General features: G+C 37.7%; 2 long non-coding RNA genes across 7 annotated transcripts in view; one reads left to right on the top strand and one right to left on the bottom strand.

Annotated features, from left to right (window-relative positions):
* LOC148416628 (uncharacterized) overlaps positions 1–1,327 on the top strand; it is a 143,801-nt gene extending 142,474 nt beyond the window's left edge. For all 6 annotated transcript variants that reach the window (XR_015866948.1, XR_015866949.1, XR_015866946.1 and 3 more), the window contains one exon: positions 1,016–1,327. This is a non-coding gene — a long non-coding RNA (uncharacterized LOC148416628). The remainder of the gene's footprint in view (positions 1–1,015) is intronic.
* The window catches only part of LOC148416627 (uncharacterized), a 71,763-nt gene that overhangs the window by 1,958 nt on the left and 44,905 nt on the right, over positions 1–24,900 (bottom strand). The window contains exon 2 of the long non-coding RNA XR_015866952.1: positions 14,693–14,839. This is a non-coding gene — a long non-coding RNA (uncharacterized LOC148416627). The remainder of the gene's footprint in view (positions 1–14,692; positions 14,840–24,900) is intronic.

The following is a 24,900-nucleotide window of genomic DNA, read 5'->3' as shown; positions in this document are numbered from 1 at the left end:
AAATTCATCAAAATTTGTAACAAATACTTTGTTAGTTCTGGTTGGGCTGCCGGAAAATTGCGTCACTAATGACAACGTGCACAAAACAAAATAAACGTAAACATGAATAAACGTAGAACAAAATTTAGCGCCTTACTTTACAGAAGAAATATTACGCCTTGTTACACATGGTTGTATTTGCCTTACTATAATTGTTTTTTTTTGGGGGGGGCATATATTTTTGGGGAAAAAAACCTTGATATACATGTTTTTTTTTATTTTTATTTTTTTGTGAATGCCCTACTAATTATGGTAATTTTTGGGCGGGGGTGGGGGGATAAAACACCTTAATATACATGCTTTTTTTTGTAAATGCCTTATTAATTGTGGTCATTTTTTGTGGTAAATTACTATACATGGTAATTTATTTTATTTTGGGTTGAAAAAAAATATGCCTTCCATGGTCATTATTTGCAAGAAAAATTGCAATCGTTTTTTTTAGAAAGATACCTTACTATATGTGGTCTTTTTGAGGAAGAAATGCCTTACTATGCATGTTTTTTTTTGGTTGAAAAAATACAAAACACCTTACTATACATGGTCGTTTTTGTTGTAAAAAATGCTGTCATATACATGCTTTTTTTTTTTTTTTAAGGAAAAAAGCCTTATACATAGACCATTTTATGGAAAAATATACTTCACCAAACCATTTTTTGGAGGGGGGGGGGGGGGGGGGGATGCCTTAGTATACATCCACTTTTTTCGTACTATACTAGAAAAAATTATTGAACATGTATTGTAAGGCATTTCTCACAAAAAAAGTACCATGAAGCATTTTTTCACAAAAAACAACAATGTATAGCAAGGCGTATTTTTTTTAACCAAAAAACAAACATGTAATGTAAGGCTTTTTTTCCAACTAAAAGTTAAACTAATAACGCAGTATTCCTGAAGAGAAGGTGACGGGAGCGTTCCGTGGTCGTGAGCTAGAGACGACTTTGATGTCCTAACCGGTGACTTTCTGTCTTTTGTGCAGGAGCTGGCAAAGGTGTTGCGTCAGACCAGCGGGCAATGCTGACATCACACACACACACACACACACACACACACACACACACACACACGCCGGAGGAGCAAAGTCGATCAAGTTGAACTCGTCTAAGCTGAAATAAGTCACATAAAAACAACAAGCTTGTTTTTGTCCTCATTTGACTTCTGACCTTGGACGTGTCTTATAAGCTTATGCCAAAAGTATTATTGACATTGTGTGATGAAAATGTAGCCAATCAAATGGGCTGGCAAACAAGAAAGCAGTCCGTAGAATTAAATAAATAAATACATCAATAAACTTTTGTGTCTTTTGTTTTTTTGCCCCCGTAAAACACGCACACAAAACTGATGTATGTGTGATGTTTCTGTCATGATGTGTGGTTAGTGTCGTAGACAAAAAATTAAATAAATAATAAAATAATTTTAAAAAATGCTTTGAAAGAGCTTGATTTGTGCAAATGTGCAATTTAATTTAGATTATGGTTTAAAAGTAGGGTTTAAACTTGAGTTAGACTTTTATAGTAGGGTTTTAAATTAAGGTAAGGCTTTTAACTATGAGTACGGTGTTAAAGTAGGGTTTCAAACAAATTGTAGTGGCAAAGGAGTGTTTCAAACTAGGGTTAGGGATTAAAGGTAGTTTTGAGGTAGGGTTTTAAACTACAGTTGCGATTTAGAAGTATGGTTTTTACCTGGATTAAAAGTAGGGTTTTAAACCGGGGTTAGTCTTTCATAGTATGATTTTAAATCAAGGTTAAGCTTCTAGAGTTGGGGTTCAAACTGTGGGTATGGTTTTAAAGTAGGAGTCCATGCTCATGTGAAGGTTTCAAAGCTAGTTCTTCCTGAAGATTAGGGTTTTGAGGTAGGTTTTAAACTAGAGATGCGGTTTAAAAGTATGGTTTTTACCTATATTATGTTTTATAAGTACGGTTTTAAACCAGGGTTAGTCTTTCATAGTATGATTTTAAATCAAGGTTAGGCTTCTAGTGTTGGGTTTCAAACTATGGGTATGGTTTTAAAGGAGGAATTCAAGCTCAGGTTAAGGTTTCAAAGATAGTTCTTCCTGAGGATTAGGGTTTTGAGGTAGGGTTTCAAACTACAGTTAGGGTTTAGAAGTATGGTTTTAACCTAGAAAATGGCTTAAAAATAGGGTTGTAAACCAAGGTTAGCCTTTCTTAGTAGGGATTTTAAACTAAGGTTAAGCTTCTAGAGTCCAGCTTTCAAACTATGGGTACAGTTTTTAAGTACGGTTTAGTTTATTGTTTTAAAGTGGGGTTTTAAACTACCATGGTTCGGCTTCTAGAAACGGGTTTCAAACTATGGCTGCGGCAAGCTTGCTAGCTTGATCTTTAGCTTAATTTCCAGCATACACACAAAGTGAGAAGCTCCAGAACAGTAGCCTCCGGTTATCTGTTAAAATGCGTGTCAGTGATCACATGATCGCGGTCATAACTCAAAGCTCCGCGGGCAAATGATGGAAGCCCAAAGAGCGTGAATGCGCGTGTGTGTTCGCATGTGTGTGTGTGTGTGTCGAATCGTTTTCTACCCATTTCTCCCTCTTGGTATCTCCCGTCTCATCATCCAGGCCTCCGGCGACGATACTGATTTTCTTACTGTCTATTACGCCACTATTTTCCACGCTGAATATTTCCACACTCTGGAGAATAGCTCGAATAGTTTATTGATTAGTTCTTGCCTGTATTGAGGGAAAATCAAGCTAATCAATCACTGATATCAGTGTTGACTGGGCGGAGATGAGGTGATAGTGAGATAAGTCAAGTCAACAAAGTCAAGTGAAGAGTCGTCGTTGTGGGAATTTGGCAAATCATTGATGGCGTTTTCACGCTTCCACTTTAGTTGGATGTCTCCAAGCATTTTAGGACAAGCAGATGAGAATCGGATATTTGGAGGGATTCAAAGTGGGGTTTTAAACTGGGGTTGGGGTTTTCAAGCAAGGTTTAATATGTGGGTTAGGGTTTTGGGTTCAAACTAGGATTAGGGTTTGAAAGGAGTGTTTTAAACTAGGGTTAGGGTTTTAAATTAAGGTGTCAAACTAGGGTAAGGGTTTCAAAGTAGGTTTTAAACACGGATTAGGGTGTCAAAGTAGGGTTTTAAGTGGATTAGTGTTTCAAAGAAAGGTTTTAAACTAGCATTGCTTTCAAAGCAAGGTTTAGGGTTTCAGAGTACGGTATCTAATGAGGATTGGGGTTTCAAAGTAATCTTTTAAATTTAGGTTAGGAGTCTAAACCAAGTTGAGGGTTTCAAAGTAGGTTTTAAACACGGATTAGGGTATCAAAGTAGGGTTTTCAACTTGGGTTAGGGTTTTAACCTAAGGTTTCAAACTAGGGTGAGGGTTTCAAAGTATGTTTTAAACACGGATTAGGGTATCAAAATAGTGTTTTAAACTTGGGTTAGGGTTTTAACCTAAGGTGTCAAACTAGGGTGAGGGTTTCAAAGTAGGTTTTAAACACGGATTAGGGTATCAAAGTAGGGCTTTAAACTTGGGTTAGGGTTTTAAACTAAGGTGTCAAACTAGGGTTAGGGTTTCAAAGAATGGTTTTAAACACGGATTAGGGTATCAAAGTAGGGTTTTCAACTTGGGTTAGGGTTTTAACCTAATGTTTCAAACTGGGGTTAGGGTTTCAAAGTAGGTTTTAAACACGCATTAGGGTATCAAATTAGGGTTTTAAACTTGGGTTAGCGTTTTAACCTAAGGTGTCAAACTAGGGTGAGGGTTTCAAATTAGGTTTTAAACACGGATTAGGGTATTAAAGTAGGGTTTTAAGTGGATTAGTGTTTCAAAGAAAGGTTTTAAACTAGCATTGGTTTCAAAGCAAGTTTTAGGGTTTCAGAGTATGGTTTCAAACGAGGATTGGTGTTTCAAAGTAATCTTTTAAATTTAGGTTAGGACTGTAAACTACGGTGAGTGTTTCAAAGTAGGTTTTAAACATGGGTTAGGGTTTAAAATAAAGTTGTTTTTCTAAATAGGGAACAGATTGGGGTTTCAAAGCAAGGTTTAATGCTAGGGTTAGGGTTTCAGATAAGATTTTAAACTAGGATCATTGTTTCTAAGTAGTCTTTTACACTTGATTTTAAGTGGACTTGTGTTTCAAGGAAAGGTTTTAAAGTAGCATTGGTTTCAAAGCAAGGTTTAGGGTTTCAGGGTATGGTTTCAAATGAGGATTGGGGTTTCAAAGTCATCTTTTAAACATGGGTTAGGATTTTCAATTAATTAGTGTTTGAAATGGATTAGTGTTTCAAAGTAGGGTTTTAAACAACAAATTGAGTTTGAAAGCAAGGTTTAATACTAGAGTTAGGGTTTCAGATATGGTTTTCAACTAGGATCAAAGTTAGGGTTAGGGTTAGGTTAACCCTAGGATCAGGGTTTCAAAGTAGACTTTTAAACATGGGAGGGCTTTAAATTACAATGTCAAACTTGGGTCAGGGTTTCACAGTATGTTTTAAACAAGGGTTAGGGTTTTAAAATTGTGTTTTAAATGGTTTAGTGTTTCAAAGTGAAAAATTCCTTTTTGGGGGGAAAACTGTTTATTATATTGTCATATTTTGGGGGGAGGGAATGTCTTACTATAAATTGTCGTTTTTGAGTGAGTTAACTATCTGTCCTCAGTGAACAAATAATTTTTGGGGGTGGGGCAAAAAAAGTTCCCGATTCACTGCACTTTTCACTTCTACATACTTCATAGGAATGTCTCTTATTTTTCTTCATCAGTAACATTAAATATTGCCCAATTATTTTGTTCCCTGTCATATTTAGCCTAACGCTACAACAATAGCGTAGAAAAATGTGAGTTTTTTCAAATTCAAATGCCCGCTCAACATGTCCAAATTTCTGCGTCGTATTGCACAGGATTATGTAAGGCGTCATCAAAAGTGTGTCATTGCATATACGTACGAGCGCGCGTGCATCCCAAGCCGCATTGAGTCCCCTCATCCGGTTTAGCGCGCACACACTCGCACACACACCCTCCCAGACAGCGTAATTGAAAAACTGGAAAGAGCCTCCAGGTCCGCTCGACGCCGTCTCCATCTCACCTCACAAGAAATAATTTTACAGTTGACTTTTGAGGTCAGCGAGAAGGCAGCGTTGCCTCACTTCTCGCATGTGACTTCATTACATAAAACCGGAGGGGGGACTCCTTCCAATATTTCCATTTTTTTCCAGTAAGATGACATGGAATCGGCCTTGCTTTATTGAAAAGTCGTGAATACTTTCACAATTTGATATAAAATAAAATGAAATTAACACAAATATACGTTTTTATGAGTAACACAAATTATTTGGCGGACCCTTTGCCGTCAAGCCACGGACCCCCGGGGGGCCGCCGACCACACTTTGAGAACCACCGCTCGAGATGTTGCTCTTGGTTTTGAAAAATAAACACTAGTGCAGTGGATATGTATTAAATTTCCCTTGATTCTTTGGACTTGGTGAAAAAATATCACAAATGCTTCATGAAGCTTCGTTTGTCCATCACTACTATAGAGCTATCAGAGTTGTTTTTTTTTCATGCTTTATCAAATTGGTGGCTTTAACTTTGACAGCGTGAATTACAATACGACGTGAGCATATGACATAGTCGGCTGGAGTCATATCTTAACTCTGACGTCAGATGTAAAAAAAACAAAACAAAAAAACGATGAAAACACAAAACATGCCTAAAATCACAAACAAATCTCGTGTCATTCTATTTGGAGCATGAAGAACAAAGGGAGTTTGTAGATTAAGGATTTTGCTCGAGAAATGGCCAGAACTAAACATACAATGACAATCGAGTACGTAAACAAACCAACAAAAATTGTGTTTTTTTTTTCCTCTATTTTTAATTCCATAACTTCATACTTCCTGCATTAGTGGAGTACGGTCAAGAATCCAAGCGTTGCAACATTCTTCCGTGATTCACTGCTGATAAGCCAATGAGTAACGTTGTCATACCTTTGGCTTCCTACGCCTGACCTCATTTACAAACAACGCATTTTGCGCGCCGCTTAACGCTCCCAAACTCAACCCCAAATTCGTGGCTCGATTTCAAGGCTTGAAAATGCGATGAAGAGTCAACAGTCATTTGCAGAAAACGCCGGCGGATTTCGTGCGTGAACTATAAATAAACGAAGCTTGGTGACCAAGCCCTTTGACGCACGCTGAAAATATGCTTGCCAGCCAAGTGCAAACAGCTTCAAGAGTTGAACTTGCACTCGTGGAACTTTTTTTTCATCTCGGCCTCTTTCGGACGGCTCTCTTACGTAAAGCTTCTGACAACAAGTCGTTTTTCATCAAAAGCGGCGAACAAAACATCCATTGGCTGAAGCAGTCGACAGGTTAGGCGGGATGCATGCGGCCAACGCATCGCCGCTTAATATTGCTGAAATGATATTGGATAAATCCAAAATCAAAAATGTCTGTTATAAAAATATAATACACAATATATCGCAAAAAAAAAAAAAAAAATCATAACAAACCAAAAATTAGACAAAAAAGTCAGAGAGCGCAAAAGACATCTGAAAATATTGCCTGTTGAAAAGGTGAAATATGATAAATATTACAAAATAAATTGATCTGTTAGCTCTCTAACAATCCATCAATTATTCAATAACTATTCATCGATTAATATGTAATATTTTAGTAACTTATATATATGTATATATATATATATATATATATATATATAAATATATATATATATATATATATATATATATATATATGTATTTTTAATTACTTTTTTAATTACTTATCATATATAGTACAACTACCTTCTCCCTCTTCTGTATATATATGTATTTTTAATTATTTTAATTAATTTTCATATATAGTACAATTACTTTCTCTCTCTCTCTCTCTCTCTCTCTCTCTCTCTCTCTACATAAATATATCTATATCTATATCTATATATATCTATATCTATATCTATATCTATATATATATATATATATATATATATATATATATATATATATATATATATATATATATATATATACATATATAAATATATATATATATATATATATATGTATTTTTAATTACTTTTTTAATTACTTATCATATTTAGTACAACTACCTTCTCCCTCTTCTGTATATATTATTTTGTATATATGTATTTTTAATTATTTTAATTAATTTTCATATATAGTACAATTACTTTCTCTCTTTCTCTCTCTCTCTCTCTCTACATAAATATATCTATATCTATATCTATATCTATATATCTATATCTATATATATATATATATATATATATATATATATATATATATAGATATAGATATATAGATATATATATATATATATAGATATATAGATATATATATATATATATATATATATATATATATATATATATATATATATATATATATATATATATATATATATATATATATATATATATATATATATATATATATATATATCTGCAACGATCTACAGCGCGTCCTTTTCCACACAAACAAACACTCAGCCGAGAGCAAGAAAGCCGCCACACCTGAGAACCAGCATGTTCTGTTTGTGGAGGGAGACCTGTTGTTACCTGCCTGACGGCCGGGCTCACACAAGACTCGCGCACACGCACCGAGGACACACTCGCTCGGCGGCTAAACAAACCAAGTGCCCCAGCTGTGTGCGACCGTGCGCGCGCGCGCATGCGTGTGTGTGTGGACAGGCAGACCCTCCATCAGCATCCTGTCACACACAAGATGTTTATCCAATTTGTCAAGATAATCTTTCCTCAAACTGGCTGCCAAGTAGCCTGCCTCAGCGCACGCACGCACGCACGCACGCGCAGGGAAACTCACACACCTGGGGGGAAGGTTCACCGATATCCACTGCGCGGCCTGAAATGGAGGCCCTCTCTTCCATCTTGTCGGCGTGTCGGAGTCAAACACAAAACGTCGACGCAATCTCTGTGTGGAACTTCTTTTTTCCTATTCAATTGACAATACTAAGATTTGATGTGAGAACATGTCGAATTTTCATATTCCTGTTTTGTTCAAAATGGATGAGTAGAAAGTAGTCTGTCAAAAGTAATTGTGCGGGTATTTTTCAAATTAAGAGTAAATTGATTGGAGCATGAGGTTGCATTTTATATATATATATATATATATATATATATATATATATATATATATATATATATATATATATATATATATATATATATATATATATATATATATATATGTATAGTCTGTCATATATTTTGTTGATTTATCAGTTTTTTAAAAAAAATCTTCAGTTTCCATTCGTTTGTTTGAAAAGATGACCTTTTTGTCTTCGTGGTTGAGCAAATGCCCTCGTTTTTTTTTTTTGACAAATCATAACAAACCAAAAATTAGACAAAAAAGTCAGAGAGCCCAAAAGACATCTGAAAATGTTGCCTGTTGAAAATGTGAAATATGATAAATATTACAATATAAATTGATCTGTTAGCTCTCTAACAATCCATCAATTATTCAATAACTATTTATCGATTAATATGTAATATTTTAGTAACATATATATATATATATATATATATATATATATATATATATATATATATATATATATATATATATATATATATATATATATATATATATACATATATAAATATATATAATACTAAGATTTGATGTGAGAACATGTCGAATTTTCATATTTCTGTTTTGTTCAAAATGGATGAGTAGGAAGTAGTCTGTCAAAAGTAATTGTGCGGATATTTTTTTTTAAATTTCGCTATTAGCCGTTAGCTACTTTTAGCTACATTGTACAGTAAACGTGTCTATCCTATTGTGATCGTTTTACTCTTGCAAAAAAAGCTTAGCTTGATTCTCTCTCAGCGAGGTAAAGACATGTTTGTTTAAATTGCTATCGCCGAAATTACACAAAATACAAAATCTGACTTGTATCTTCAAAAGTAATCGGAATTTTCCTATGTAGAGGAAATGCGAAAAGCGCCAAAAAGTAAAAGTCTGATTATTTTCCCCTCCAATGTAGCTAAACGTCCACGTGGCCCTGTTGCATTTTCCCCCCGGCGCTCATTCTTGAATATTTAGGTGACCGTTTTGGAGAAATACATCCAGGATTAAAGCTAATGTTGTCAGTTTTAGCCATGTAAAAACGGCACCGCGATTTGCATAAATAAGCAATAAACAGGCAGGCGACACTGGAACACACAAACACCAATGCATAATTGCAGCTAAGCTCCATATGACACACACTTAGACGCCACACACACACAACACACACGCGCGTAGCGAAAATCCCGGAATGAAGCAAAGCTGATGATTTTCTAATGAATAGTTTCATTGGCCATGCTCGGGATTAGCGTAAAGGGATTGGAGGGGTATATTTACGTGCTTTTAATGATTTGGCAACTTTATATTTAGAGGCGCGCCTTATCGACGGCAATCATCTCCCGGCTCGGAAAACAAACCTTGGAGTCGGGCGACGGCACAATTACACGCCCCTGCCGCGCACGCGTTTGCTCTGTCACCTCCGACGGCAAAGTTAAAGTGTAACGTATTAAAGTGGCGTTGGAGATGAAAGTCAAACGCGCGTCCTTCGTCAAACATATTAACGCGCTCGCTTTCTTGAAAGGGAAAAAGCGAACGCCTTCATCCGGCCGCTCCACCTCGCACTCGCTAAACGCTTCTCAACGGGAAATTGGAATGTGTAGATTCACTTGATCATTAAGATGCGTGCCGGCTAAAAGTTCGTTTTTTTTTTTTTTTCCGAAACTTAAGGATTGAACTGGAAGAATTTGACATTGTTCTGCCACGGTCTGGACTGTCACAGGAAAAAAACGTTTTCATTCATTACTTTACTTTGCAATCAGCCTGAGCACTAGAAAAAAGCAACAGGTAAGCTGTTGGGGAGCAGGAAGAGTGAGCAGAGTGAGAATCAGAGAGAGCCGAGTAAGAGATAATGGATGTGATTCGGGAAGAGGAGGAGGACAAGAATGGAAGGAAGGAGTAAAAGAGAGAATTACTGATGACGGAGCGAGAAAGTGGTATGGAATTTATTCTTTTTCTGGAAGAAAGAGCAGGAAGAGTGAGTAGAGTGAGAATTAGAGCAGGCAGAATATGAAAATGCGGAGGTGAAGAAGCAAGAGGAAGAGCAAAATCTACCTGTTTTGTATTCATTTCAGCTGGCGGCCATTTTATTACTGTCTGAAAATGACGTCACAGTTGCACAACCAATCGCAGTTCAGCCATGATTAATTACCTGAGCTCTGATGTCATTTTCAGCCGACGGAAAGAAGCAAAATGGCTGCCATCTTATGATTTTGTTGCATAATTGATATTGCAAAGACACAATTGTGATCAGAATGCTCTATTTTGACTAATGGGACTGTGTAATTGAAAAAAAAATGGACTTGCCCTTTAAGGATCACCTTCAGGTTTAAAAGGACAGAATTTGTCTTGTAATTGTACGGAAGTCAACCAGATTCCTGAAGAAAAAAAGAAATAACGTTACATATCGTTGTCTACATTGCACAAATGTTTGAAAAATACTCAAATTGGAGAGCACACATTGGTATTTTTCTTGGGTCTTTTTTCTGTTATCTTGTCTTTTTTTGGGGGTCTTTTTTCCGTTATCTTGTTTGTCTGCGTTGCCCAACGCTACATATCGTTGTGTACATTGCACAAATGTTTGAAAAATACTCAAATTGGAGAGCACACATTGGTATTTTTCTTGGCTCTTTTTTCCGTTATCTTGTCTATTTTTTTGGGGTCTTTTTTCCGTTATCTTGTTTGTCTGCGTTTTTTTTTTTTGGTTGCAATCTCCAAAAAAAGCCACTTTTTTTTGTTTTCCCAAATTCCTAAAAAACGGATTAGGCAATTATGCCATGTAGCTGATGATATAAAAGTCTATCTGACATATCTTGAGGATGCGCTCGGGAGTAATTAACTAGTTGACAAACGACATTGAAAAAAAAAAATGTTTTCTTTCTGTGCATGGCATTCTATTCAAATGATTATAATTAGTGAATTGTGTGTTGTAATTATGTGCGCTAAAAAAGTAACATTAATATAAATGCTAATGCACGCTCAGAGAAAGGTATTTTTGCATGCATTTGTTTCATCAAACCCTGACCGAGTCTATAAAGAAATCAGTATTATTACTGCCCAATACATATTTTTCATTAGACTTAAGTTGTCCTATAAAGATTCTTTTTACTGGAAGTAATTAGATTTTTCCTGCCTCCAACAACAACAGGCTGTAATTTACTTTCAAGGCAATGTCAACATAAACGAACAAGAAATGATGCATTTCATGGTCAGAATTGTACGCCTTATATTATATGGGAATTAATGGCTTGAGACAAAAGTTGGCACAGGTAGAATCGGTCAAAAGATGCAGGAATTAGATGTTAAAAATATTTTTAGACTTTTATTTGGAATATTTTTTTTAAAGAAGTGGTAAAACAGTTTAAATTTGTAACATGAGAATTGGTCATAAAAAGTGGAATTACAGGTAAAAACAAGATGTTTTTTTTTTTGCTTTTATTCAGAAATTTAGACAGAAACAATTGTGCTCAGTATGAGCTGAAGAGTTTAAATGTAGAAGTATTAGAAGGGCTGAAAAATTGGAATAAGAAAAATGATATCAGTAGAGGAAGATATCAGTGCAAATGTTTGATTTTTTTTTTTTCATGTAGGGATTTTGAGAATGTTGAAAAATAATGACAAGGTGACGTGACTGAGCTGAACATTTCAAATTTCAAAAGGGAACACGTTTTTCAATTCCCCATTGCAAATGAATGAGAAATTTGGGGCCAAAAATTTTAAATTGTGGAAAACCAGTGAAAGTTAAGAATGAGAAAAATAATAGCCTGGGAGGCGTGAATTTTTGGAACGTGGTGAGATTGGAACGGCTTGAGTCAGTCACAAATTTAGAAGTAGTTGAATGAAAACAGTGGACTAAGAAAAATGATATCAGCGAAGAATTGTGGGAAAACTGTTCAAGAGAAAGTCAGGAAAATTAATAGGTCAGGAAGCATGAATTTTTACCGAATTGTTATCGTTACCCTAACCCAGTCTTAAATAGAGGGACGGGCCCGCCTAGGGGGGTGCGAGGAGATGACTTGGGGGGGGGGGGATCTTGTATTTCAGGCACTCTGATGCACTTTTTTCAGTTTTAGATTACCCTGTAACCTGTATAAAGTCTGTAAAAAGTAGTTAACATAGCTTTTTTTCTTTTTTTTATGTTAAAAAGAATATAGTTTCAGGTATACTTAAACAACTTTTACAGATAATAATCATATTTAGAGTCTGAGAGGCGAACGTGGGGTGCATTTTTTTTTTTTCGTTTCAGACTAACCTGTAATCTGTATAAACGCTGTAAAAAGTAAATAAAAAGTTGTTGAAAGTTGATTTACAGTGCTTTTTTGTTGGTATTCAAATTTTTTATAGATATCTTATTTATAGTCAGCGTGGAAAGTGTGTGTGTGTGGGGGGGGGGGTCTCTTTCCTGGGGGGCTTTGCAAAATATAATTGATAATATTCCTGTGAATTGAAATGCCAAAAATTATCATCCCAACCATTTAATATTGCATTTATTGAACTGAAGCGTAATTTTGTTCCCCCCTAATTGTGCTCACTAGATTTAACAAAACACTTGTTTGTTCATACAAAAGCTCACACCCCCCCTAAAAAATGTTGCAGGGCCAGTAATTTTCCACAGCGAGATATGTCGCGGGTGCAGCGTGGACAGGTGCGAGGCAAACGCCATCAAAAACTCCCGTTGCACATCTGCGACCGATTCCCCACTTCTTTTTCCGTTGCATATTTTCCATCCGTTTTGCCCACCTACGCCGTTCAAAAAAAGAAACTGGGGCGGAACTCCCTTTGAAGGTTCTCAATCGAAAAGCATCAGCGATGCGGCTTTTCTTATCTGCCCTCCGCGAGCATTCCAGTCAAAGGCAGACATTTGACCTGGTGGCAGCGTGAGGCTGGCAAACAAGTTGCGACCTGCGCTTCGTCCCTCCCCGACAAGTTTTCCGTGATACGCACACGGAAAACCCGCTTTTCTCCCAGGGGGAACACGCACCCGAAAACAAGACGTGCGGTGGCCTTATCTATATCTGTCTTTGGCTGTTTTGATGAATGTTCGGATGTTTTTCTACAGCAGCCGGTGAGGTAAGTAGCCCACACACATACATACGCGCAATGACATAGCAGAGGGACTAAGGGACAGGTTAGGCGAGTTTTTTTTTGTTTTTTCTCTCGGCTAAACATGAGCTGCTTACTTTGGAGCGGCTTGCCACCCATTTGCTGGGAATCCCAACATCCCGCAATAGTTGTCCAACAGGGCCACGCCGTTCGAGAACGTGGGAGCGACGGGTAAAGCGGGCGAAAGTGCAGCGAGCAATAAAAAAACGAGTTTAGATTCAGAAAGCGTGTAGCTCCCGATGGGGTGTAAACGTTTCGGGCCGGTGAACTTCTTCAATTGTGTTTGCAAAGACGTTCAAGATAATGTCGCAGGGTATTGAACAGAAAACAGAAGCATTGCACCCATAACTTCAGAAATTAATTTAAAAAAAATTGTTAGCTTTTTTATGGCTAATTTATGACATCCATTCAAGTATGTTTAATCGTATTTGTAAATATGTACAAACATACTCGTGAGGAAAATCTTTAAAGTGTAGTATTTTTTTCCCATAATGCATCTGCTGGTCAATACCCTGTGGCATTATGGGGAAAAATAATACTTTAAAGCTTTAGTTTACAAGCCTGTTTGCCCATATTTACGAATATGTTAACCTGTTTTTAGCTAGGTAGCTACAGTATCTATCTGTCTTGTTAGCTAGGTAGCAACAGTGTCGATTTTTCTTGTTAGCTAGCTAGCTAGACTGTCCAAGCTCCAGTGTCAATCTTGTTTCTTAGCTAGCTACAATATTGGTGTTTCAAGGTTGGCTACATCGTTCTATCTATCTATCTATCTATCTATCTATCTATCTATCTATCTATCTATCTATCTATCTATCTATCTATCTATCTATCTATCTATCTATCTATCTATCTATACTGCATTCTTTTGTCTTCACTTTCTTTTTGTTAGCAACCTTTTTTAGCTAGCTAGCTAGCTACAGTATCTATCTATCTATCTATCTATCTATCTATCTATCTATCTATCTATCTATCTATCTATCTATCTATCTATCTATCTATCTATCTATCTATCTATCTGTCTATCTATCTATCTATCTATCTATCTATCTATACTGTATTCGTTTGTCTTCACTTTCTTTTTGTTAGCAACGTTTTTTAGCTAGCTATCTATCTGTCTTGTTAGCTAGCTAGCTACAGTGTTGATCTTTCTTGTTAGCTAGCATTATCAATGTTACTTCTTAGCTATCTAGCTTGCTGCAGTATCCCGTGGCATTATAGGAAAAAAATGCTATTTAGCCTTCAAGTAATTGGAAAGCTAATGGTAAATTTACTCTTGTAACTAACATGTCTTGTTTTAACTGGACAAATGAAGACAAAGTTTTCAACACTTCCCATCAGCAAGTTCACACACGCACGCACGCACGCACGCACACACACACACACACACACACACACACACACACACACACACACACACACACACACACCTGTGCTGGGTGCCATCATCACATGTCTCTCCGCAAAATGAGCAGACATAAAGCCAGCCAACCTGTTGGAGTGATGAATAGGCTGCGGACAGCTGAGAGCACCTTCTGTCAGGGAAACAGCCAGAATGCTGCTGGCTCAGACTGGAAAGCGCACACCTCTCAAATCAACATTCCTGACTGGTCATTTTCAAGCCTCGGGCCTGCGCAACCTAGGACAGAGAGCGAAGGAGATGCTCCATGATGCTGGGGTCAAACATTCATATGGAGCTTTCAACTTTGCCCATATATTAGTGGCCTATATAGAGATATTTTATTTTCGTCAACGTGCAAGGATGGATCTCAAGATGGAAATGAGGAGACATGTGCTCGAAATTTCATGGTCTGTGTGTGAGAGGACTCGTACGTTGGTTCAGTCTGCTCACTTCTTTTATTGAAAATATTGTTGTAACGATCTTAGCTAACATGAGCCGCTGTGTTGAAATGTGTCATGTTGTCACGTTGTCGCCGATTCAACAGTCAAATATCAATAGATACAAAAAATAATTTCTGCGATATCTTCGTAACTTGAGAGTGATTAACTCATTTAAACCAAAAATACAAAAATGTATTTTCCCGTGTTTTTTAAGAGTCCCTACATTCAATCTTAGTTACGTTTTTTTTTAAGTAATCAATTTTGTACTTGAGTACCCAAAGTATTCAATTCCTTTAGTTCTCATTAGTAACTGATTATTTCCGTAGTTAATAACCCAGAATTAAATCAAGTTTAATACTTTATGCCCTGACGTATAATACTTTTAATAATCGTCTTGTATCTAAAGATTAATTTAGTATTTCTTATTCCACCATTTTTAGACCCTCCTAGAGCCAAACATTTGAATTGAAAAAGACATATAAAAGTACTCGGGATTGGAAAAAAAAACGTAAAAACACATGTTTGGGATTGAACGAATGATTCTGTTCCACGGGAAATGAGAACAGACAATATGGATTTATTCATTTGCTCATTTATCGACAGTCAAAACGGGTACAGTGTGCGTGCGTCCAAATGAGTGCAAAACGAGGGTGCTAAGTGAACTAAATGGGTTTTGAATACGCTTCACTGTTAGCGCTGTCATGTAGCAGCATGTAATGGAGCATGACAGCTCCCTGGTTCCCTGACGACCTTTGACCCCAATCACAGTGGTGTGGGACCGTACGCTATTCTCACACAGACACACATACCTCATCACATTGTTTCAACAGATTAGAGGAGATTGCTCTGTCAGACGTGCAACTTGTGTGCACAGCGCAATGAGGACCAAGAAAAAAGCTCCCACTTCCTGTCTGTCTGCCGCTGTCTTTTTTTTCCACTAATTCTTTTGTCATGTTGACATGTGATATCATTTTATCGGTTTGTTGTTTTGGGGCAGCGTTTAAAGATACGTAAAGCTCAAAATTCATTGATTTTAATGAATATATCCACGTGAGACAGATCTCATTAACTTGTGTCCAATGTAGTGGACATTTTGTCTCAGCAAGACAACAAAGGAAAAGGAATTCCATCCTGACATGTAACACATCTACGAAAAGGCCAAGATGTCCTCAAGTGAGGACACTAGGACTTGGTAGATTATCGGCAATGAGCTAAAAGCTATAGCCCAAAAACATGTGTCCAGAGGACATTACGGGACCTCAAAAAAAAACGTTCTCATCCCCTCCCCGTGTTGAATGTTCGTGGTTGTCAGAGTGTGGTTGGAAGACGCCGGGAATATTTGTGACGGACGCCCGACCAAGCAGAAAAGAGGCCGCCGCATTTGTACCTTGGTACAGACACTCCGACACGAATCGCACACACACACACAAACTGTCACACACACAAGTGTGTGTGATGCAGATGTCCAATGACAGCTCGCCGCTGGGGGTCATCTGGAAGCAGCTGCCTGGGGGACATAGGGCAGCAAGCACACACACTATCCCCAATAAGAAGTATGTCATGGGCCACGTGGTCTCCAAAATTGAAAAAAAAAAAAAAATTCTCAGTCCTTACTTTGAACACAAAACTTGAGTTCGGAATGATGGGGGTCAAGAAATTGCTCCTGTACCTCAATGCAAAATACAAATTAAACATATTTTATTTATTTATTTATTTTATAGTTTATTTTATACAACAGCGGTGTCAAACTTGTTTTAGCTAGCAAGTCGCATGGAGGAAAATCTATGCCCAAGTGGGACAGACCAATAAAACGGTTTATATTCATATAACTTTAAAACAACATATTTGTTATTTATTGATTGTAAAACATTTCAAGTTTTTCACATACTGTAAAATTTCTTGCAAACAGGTCAGGATCAACCCGCTAGTTTGACATTGCTGCTATATTTCATATATATATATATATATATATATATATATATATATATATATATATATATATATATATATATATATATATATATATATATATATATATATGAAATATAAATCAAATGGGCATGGCATAAGCGGAAGTGGAAATTAGACTCGGAAACTAGACTCGGTGAACTGACTTGGAGGCTAGGAAGAGCTTGATGTTCTGACAATTATATAGTTGGATTCCCCCCCTCCCATGGATGCTCTGGAAGAGGAAGGAGGGACAAGTGTGATGAGGTAAGTGTGGGAGTAGTGGGTGGGTGGGGGTGGGGGAGGCCATGGGCAACCCCCCATGGTGAGTGTCCCTCCATTCCCACACCACAGGTGACTGCCCTCCACTGCTCCCTCCTTTTTGGGGCTATTCTTGCCTCCTCCTTCGCCAGCCCAATGTCTCTCCGTCCACAGGCATTCATCTGTCCTTAATGAACAGTTTGGACCACACGGGGCCCAAGTGGCCCCCGCATGGTGCCGGCAAAACTATACTTGTCAACAGTCATTAAAAGGAAGTCGAAATCACATGGTCAGATTATTGCTAACCAATATCAGACACTTTGCTAGCGAATGACACAATCAATTTGTTTTTACAGGTTTCTGTTTTTTTTTTAAATAAGTTACATTATATTAAATAAATTAATAAATTATAGTGATCATTATAAGAGATTAAAATATATTATGTAAATGTTTTATATTATATCAACATTTTCTTTATAGTATTTGTCCAATCCTTTGAAGGCATTTCACGTCAAAGGGAAAGCATTAAAAGAGGACACCAGGGAGCTGAAATTTCACCCTCAATCACTCTGTTAGGAGTGCACCTTTACTTGGCTAAAAATATTGCGAAAATGATGTGGAAGAAAATGACTCAAAAGAGATCCAAATTCTGCTCAAGGTTTCAAAAACGTTTGCCTTTAAATGTTGTATTTTGCCCTCAACCGTATTTTAAAGTTATTAATACCGTGCTGTATATTGGCCAAAAGTATGGGTGCGTCCTATAAATGTTAGGTTTTTTTTTGTTTGTTTTTTTCAAATACGTGTTTATTAATCGTGTTGGTTATTTTTGCATCATACACCAGGTAAAATGAACTCGAGCTGCGTCGCGAGGAAAAATAAAACCTGTTTGGAGCGCATATACTGGCGAGGCGTTCACTGACCTCTCCCAATGTGGGAAATCCCGAAACACACTTAACTTGCTAAACTTTTGACATTGTTACCAAAGGTGCATCTTATATTTGGGGGATTACGGTAACACACGTTTGTTTCCAATTTTTTTCCTTTTAAACGTTGCTAATTTTCTCCCTCCCGCTCAGTTGGATTCGAGCAAAACATGAGCTCACCTGCTAGAGAGACATAAGGGTTCAAGTTCCACAATAGGCCAGCGTCTGCGATCATCCTGTGCGCGCGAGTGTGTCTGCGTTATCGCCTTCATCTGCTGTTTGGGTTTGGCACGGGCCGGCCGCTGAGAGGGGCCTGTGTGATTACCATTCATCGCGCCACAATGAGCTCATCTGGCTCGCGTACACAACATCCACATGCGCGCAGTTCCACCAGTTGGGCCTGAATGCAGACTCTGTGTGCAGACCGCGGTGACACACACACAAAAATGCCAAGACCACCAATGTCATCGTTTGAGCTCACCTTTGTTATTGTTTATTTCACGAGGGTTTTTGACCGTACAGTGGACCCCCGTGTTACAACATTTACGTTATTTTCATGTTGCGACCTGGAATACAGAGTTCTTTCATCCCCTCTTTATGACATTTTTTGGCGACAAAAACAACTGTCATGACCCTAGGGTGTTGGCTGTATTTGTGTTGTTTTGCCTTCATCTGCTGGCGTTTTTAGGTAATTGCACTTATTTACTATTGCCGTCTAACTGCTTCCATGCAATGCGTGACTACGATGCTGGTCTCATGAGAGGCAGCCTATCAACTGCTACTTTTAAGAGATAGGGGGATAGCTAAAATAAGTCAATAAGTGCAAAATACTATGAAAATTAAAGTGATGGAATCGGAAGTGCTCGTGGAAGAGAGAAACTAAAAAAAATTGACATTACAAGAAAAAAAACCTATATTGTCCTCGAGCTATTTCCTCAATGCTCCGGGAACGACCTATCACGGCTCACCTGTTTTCTGGGTCAGGTCATGTGACATTGCAATCCGAGCTACGACTGGTTGTTACCTAAGCCTTGAGCAAGTGTCATTTTCGGCTGGCGGCAAGTGGAAAAAAGGTGTTTTTAAAGGTAACAATTGAGAAATAATAAGTGTACTATCCCTTTAAAAGGTTTTGAAAAAAATAAAACTTAGCTCAGCCCCGTTTGTAAAGTCAAGAAATGTTAGCAAGTGGAAGATTTCTAGCTGTGTACAGCATGTGCGGTACATGTAACACCTTGTTAAGCCGTCAGATGTCATCTATAACTGTCACTTGAAAGCTCCGTGCAAACCTTATGAGGTCAGCGGGAGGTGGGGCTTAAAGCCTCCAGCGTGTCCTATATATTATGTTACCATGGCGATGGCGATAAACACCATTCTCACAGAGAACCACTAAACCCCGAGTGGCCTGATAACTAATAGGACGCACGCAGGTCCACAAGGTGGGGAAATAGACAGGTACAATCGAGGTTGATTTTTTTTTTTTTTTTAACTTAAGAGCCCACCCAGGTATAATTATTGTTACTCAAGTTCATTTCCATTAAAAATCGGTACTGAAATTATGTCAGGTTGATTGATTTTCTATAGAAAAAGATACTCTATTTTAGGGATTTTATATATATATATATATATATATATATATATATATATATATATATATATATATATATATATATACACATAGCAAGTATAAGGTGTGAGAAAAATCCAACGGCAGATATGAAAAAAATTCACTTATTTTCAAATGTATTAAAATAATAGAATAAACGTACACGTAGCCTCCACCATCATCTTCTTCATATTGCAACCACTGATATAGTCCATTTCGGTAGAAAAGTCCGCTTTTTACCTTGAGTTTTCATTTGTTTGGTTTCAACATACGTATCTGTTTTGTTCCTCTTCTCGAGCTTCCAAATCATTTTGTTTTCTCTTCTTTACTTTCTAGCTCAATGTTAACTGATTGTGTATTATTTGATTTGTCACTGATATTATAAAAAAAAAAGCTGACTTTGCTTTCTTCGGGCCTAAAGGTAGCACTTTTTTAGAAGGCATTTTTTTTTGGGGGGGGGGGGGGGGGGTAAGAGAAAGCAAGAGAGTAATACACTGAGCTGCTTTAATCATCTCATAGTCGTGTTTGATTATGGCCTGATTCTAACTTCAAAAATCAAAAGATTTGCGTTGAATTTATTTAAGAGGTTTGAGAACCTCTAGAACATCCAACCGGAAAGTCCGAAACCATAATTGTGAGGCAAATGCGGCGTCACGTCGCGCTTGGCCCCCGACGATCTAACTGTCAGGAACAGGAAAAAAAATTACCACCTTGGTGATGGCAATTATTGAATTAGTTTCAAAGTTCAGTCCGAGCACTCCTCGTGTTTCGCGCAGCGGATAATCTTTCTTGCGAGAAATAATCCTATGCCTGCAAGGCCTGCAAAAACGGACGTGTTTGCATGTGTGTGTGGGAGAGCAAATTAGCGTGAGTGTTTATTTTTCTACGTGCGAGCCAGTGGTTGTGTTTTTTCTCTTTTCTCCTCCCTTCCACGCCTCCAATCCGCCTTTTCCCCCACAAACCTGTCACACACACAAACACACACACACCTGTGCGAGTGTTTTCAGGTGTATTTGGTTCGGAGGGAGGCAGTGGAATTGGCAGCATTATCGCCCTGAGAAACCTCTGATCTCTAAATGCACTTGCTTAAACCCCGCTGCTTGAAGGAGGGTTTGCACATACACACACACACACACACGCATACACCGACAGGTGTGTTGTCCGCAGCTGCAGTCACACACAACTGCAGAGGAAACATTGGGTTATGTGAGTAAGCGAGTGTGTGAACCTCAGCGGACCGTCTTTGATGAAAAGTACCGACTTGTTGTCGCGGCAGCGGCGCTAATCCTGCCTGCTGACAGAACCTCGTCCTGAACATTTCCTCGTGTACGCAGGTAAACACACTCGCGCGCGGCAGCTGGCTAGCCCTTGAAAGGTTTGGGTCTTAATTGGCACATTAGACCTGTCACGTGAAGAGCAGACAACTCCTACGGTAAGTGGAATAGCAAGTCTGTCACAAACGAAAAGTGAAAAGTAAGAACAGAAAGCAAGACCGGATGCAGGAGTGTAAAAATCCAAAGTAAAGACAGAGGGCAGGACTGCTTGTGGGAAACAAACAAAATCCAACATAAGGACAGAGAGCAGAGCTGGATGCAGAACATCAAAAAAGCAAAGTAACAATAGTGAGCAGAACTGGATGCAGGACAAAAATTCAAAGTAACAAGCAAGAGCAGGACTGCAGAACAGAACATTTGCTGGAATAACAAAGGGGAACAGGACACCATGCATAATATGAAAGAAAGAAACAAACAGAGAATGAATGCATGAAAGAAAGAAAGAAAGACAGAAAGACAGAAAAAAGTAAAAAAGATAGGACATTGTAAATAACAAGAAAGAAAGAAAGAAAGATAAAAAGAAAGAAAAAAGTGAAAAAGAGAGGACCATGTAAATAACAAGAAAGAAAGTATGAAAGAAAGAAAGAAAGAAAGAAAGAAAGAAAGAAAGAAAGAAAGAAAGAAAGAAAGAGAAAGAAAGAAAAAAGGAAAGCATGCATAGCTAAAAAGAAAGAGAGAAAGAGGGAAAGAAAGAAAGAAAGAAAGAAAGAAAGAAAGAAAGAAAGAAAGAAAGAAAGAAAGAAAGAAAGAAAGAAAGAAAGAGAAAGAAAGAAAGAAAAAAGGAAAGCATGCATAGCTAAAAAGAAAGAGGGAAAGAAAGAAAGAAAGAAAGAAAGAAAGAGAAAGAAAGATGAAAGAAAGAAAGAAAGAAAGAAAGAAAGAAAGAAAGAAAGAAAGAAAGAAAGAAAGAAAGAAAGAAAGAAAGAAAGAAAAAAAAGCATGTATAACTAGAAAGAAAGAAAGAAAGAAAGAAAGAAAGAAAGAAAGAAAGAAAGAAAGAAAGAAAGAAAGAAAGAAAGAAAGAAAGAAAGAAAGAAAGAAAGAAAGGACAGCAGGCATACCTAAAAAGAAAGAAAGAAAGAACAAAAGAAATAAAAAAGAAAGAAAAAGAGGACAGTCTGCAGAGAAGAAAGAAAGAAAGAAAGAAAGAAAGAAAGAAAGAAAGAAAGAAAGAAAGAAAGAAAGAAAGAAAGAAAGAAAGAAAGAAAGAAAGAAAGAAAGAAAGAAAGAAAAACAGGCCTGGGTACAGAACATAAGAATATGTTATGCAGGAGTGCCTACAAAAGACAAAAATCCAAAGTAACAACAAAAATCAGACCTGGATACAGATCAAAACACCAAAACTTAAAGTATATATCCATTTTTTTCTTCAGTGTCTGTGGTTGTTTTGTATTTTAGGTATTTGTGTACACGTTCTTGGAGAGAAGCTTGGAATTAGCTCCTTCCTCCTCTCTCAACACTTGAATCTGGATAGTATTGTAGCACGCACGCCCACATACACTCACATGAAGCTAGACCAGGCAGACATAATTGAAGGATACGCATGCTTTCACACATATACATGCGCTTGAAGAAAGAATATCCAAATAATGACAACCATAGTGATTGAACTTGGACACACACACTCTATATATATATATATATATATATATATATATATATATATATATATATATATATATATATATATATATATATTAGAGCTACAAAGTTTCCACCTGGAATTAGCATGTTTTTTTTTTTATTCTGACTATCCTTTCGAGATACATGTACAAATGTAAAATTAGAGGAGCACAAGATGTCTTCAAAAAGACGTCCGACGTTTTCCGCCGACGTTTTCCGCCAACAGGTGTAAGAAGGTGTAAGAAAATAGTCCATCACGGTGTGCATGTTTTTAAATATGAGTTCCCAGGTGTACATATTGCCGCATACCTGCGTGAGTCTATTTGTGTGTGTGTGTGTGTGTGTGTGTGAGTCACGCAGATCTCCGTGGGTGTGTTTGTCTTATCTGTGCTGATGGAAAGCGGCGGTGTTTGGAAACCACTGCGTGTGTGTGTGTACCAGGTGATTGGTCTCTTCCACCTGGTATTAGCTTTAGTAATCCTCACACTACATGAAACTCACGAAGGCGTTCCCTGAAGTTCACATCCATTTTTTTGTTGTTACGCTTCGTAAACGGGAGTGTGGGTGGCGGGATTTCGCGGATAGAAGACGGAGGTCAAAATAAGAGAACCTCGTGTTTTGGGAGCAATCGTTGAAAAATACACAACGGCATCTCCTCAACAAAGTTCTCAGGAGAGGGAGGAACTCTGGGGAAAATAAGAAACCTTCAGAAGGGACCAGATGTGGGAGGAGCTAAATACGTTTGGTAAACCTTTAATTACTCGTGACTTTTAGTCTGGTATTCTGCATAGATGGTTATTTACAGAGCAGATGTTCATTAAAATTGAATCTTTGGTGTCAAATTCAGAAAGAATTCCCTCACAGAAAAAATTTTAAAATGGTATGGTCTGACTTTGTAGTCCGTGACGTGATGATGACACACACAAAGGTCTCTACCGCCACCTAATGTCTTGAGGTGAAACACAAGTCAACAAAGAATGTTCTGTTTGCTGACTTAGTTTGACGGCCGCTCAACGGAATGTTTGCAAAAATCGCAAGAAAATCAAAATCCTATTAAAACGCATCTCAAAAATTGGAATTATAATGGTTTTATACGGTCCAAATTTTGGACAATGGTTATTTTTGTACACAGAAATTTATCTGCTGGAAGTTTCAGCCCCTTAAGTTTTTTCCCATTGATTCTTTTAATCATTAAAAAAAAAAACAAAGGAATTTCCATAATTCGTCATTTAATTCCACAAGACGTAACCCGGTTAGCCTTCAAATCTCGATTGAAACCGTGACGAAAGAATCGGCGGCTGCATGGGGAAATGAGGTTCTCACATTTGCGGAAAACGGGGCCATTGTGGTTGAAGTAGGCGCAGGATGGTGCGAGTGACCGTTAGACACGACCGAGACACCAGAGAAGGAAAAGTCCCTCGGGGAGAAAACAGATGAGAGCAAGGGGCAAACTGCTGCAGAGAACAAAGAAGCTCATTGCTGCCACTCGTTTTCCTTTTCTTTTTTTTGCAGGAGTTCTGTTCATTCTTTTGTCTGATGGGAACTGTAAAATCCTGGAGGCCCTAAGCAGCAGCTGGCAGGTAGGCAGGCGGACGGGGGAGGGCCCAAGGCGACGTCGGGAGCAAGTTCATGTAAAACCACCGAAGGCCAGTAGGGGGCAGAAGACGGTGCGCTGATTTTAACCTTACGCGAGTTCCATTTTCTATTTTTGAGACGCAAATTTTCTCATTTACAGAAGCGCAGCGTTGGTTGCTAAACTCATTTGAACGTACGGGGGCACTGCTACTTATGAACATCTCTTATTTTGAAAAATTCCGATTACGACACGCCTCTTCGGAAAAATGTCCCTTGTTACGAAGAAAAATTCAGGATACGAAAGGTGTATGATAATGAGACATTTTGTCTCATCTACGGAAGTGTAGCGTTGACTGGTAAACCCTTTCGAACGTACGGTGGCACCACTGCTTACGATCGTCTCTTATTTTGAAAAATTCAGGTTACGAAAAGCTTCTTCGGAAATATTTCATCCCTTGTTACGAAGAAAAATTCGGGATTCGAAAGGTGTAGAGTAATGAGGAAAAAAGTTAACTGGAAAATTCATTCGAACGTAATGTGGCACTTCTACTTAAAAACGTCTATTATTATGAAAAATTCAGGTTAGGAAATG

This window comes from Hippichthys cyanospilos, chromosome 10, assembly GCF_059441005.1.
Source record: "Hippichthys cyanospilos isolate Australia breed blue-spotted pipefish chromosome 10, RoL_Hcya_1.0, whole genome shotgun sequence".
NCBI lineage: Eukaryota > Metazoa > Chordata > Actinopteri > Syngnathiformes > Syngnathidae > Hippichthys > Hippichthys cyanospilos.
The sequence above is the reverse complement of the archived record's forward strand: the minus strand, read 5'-3'. Positions and strand labels throughout refer to the sequence as shown.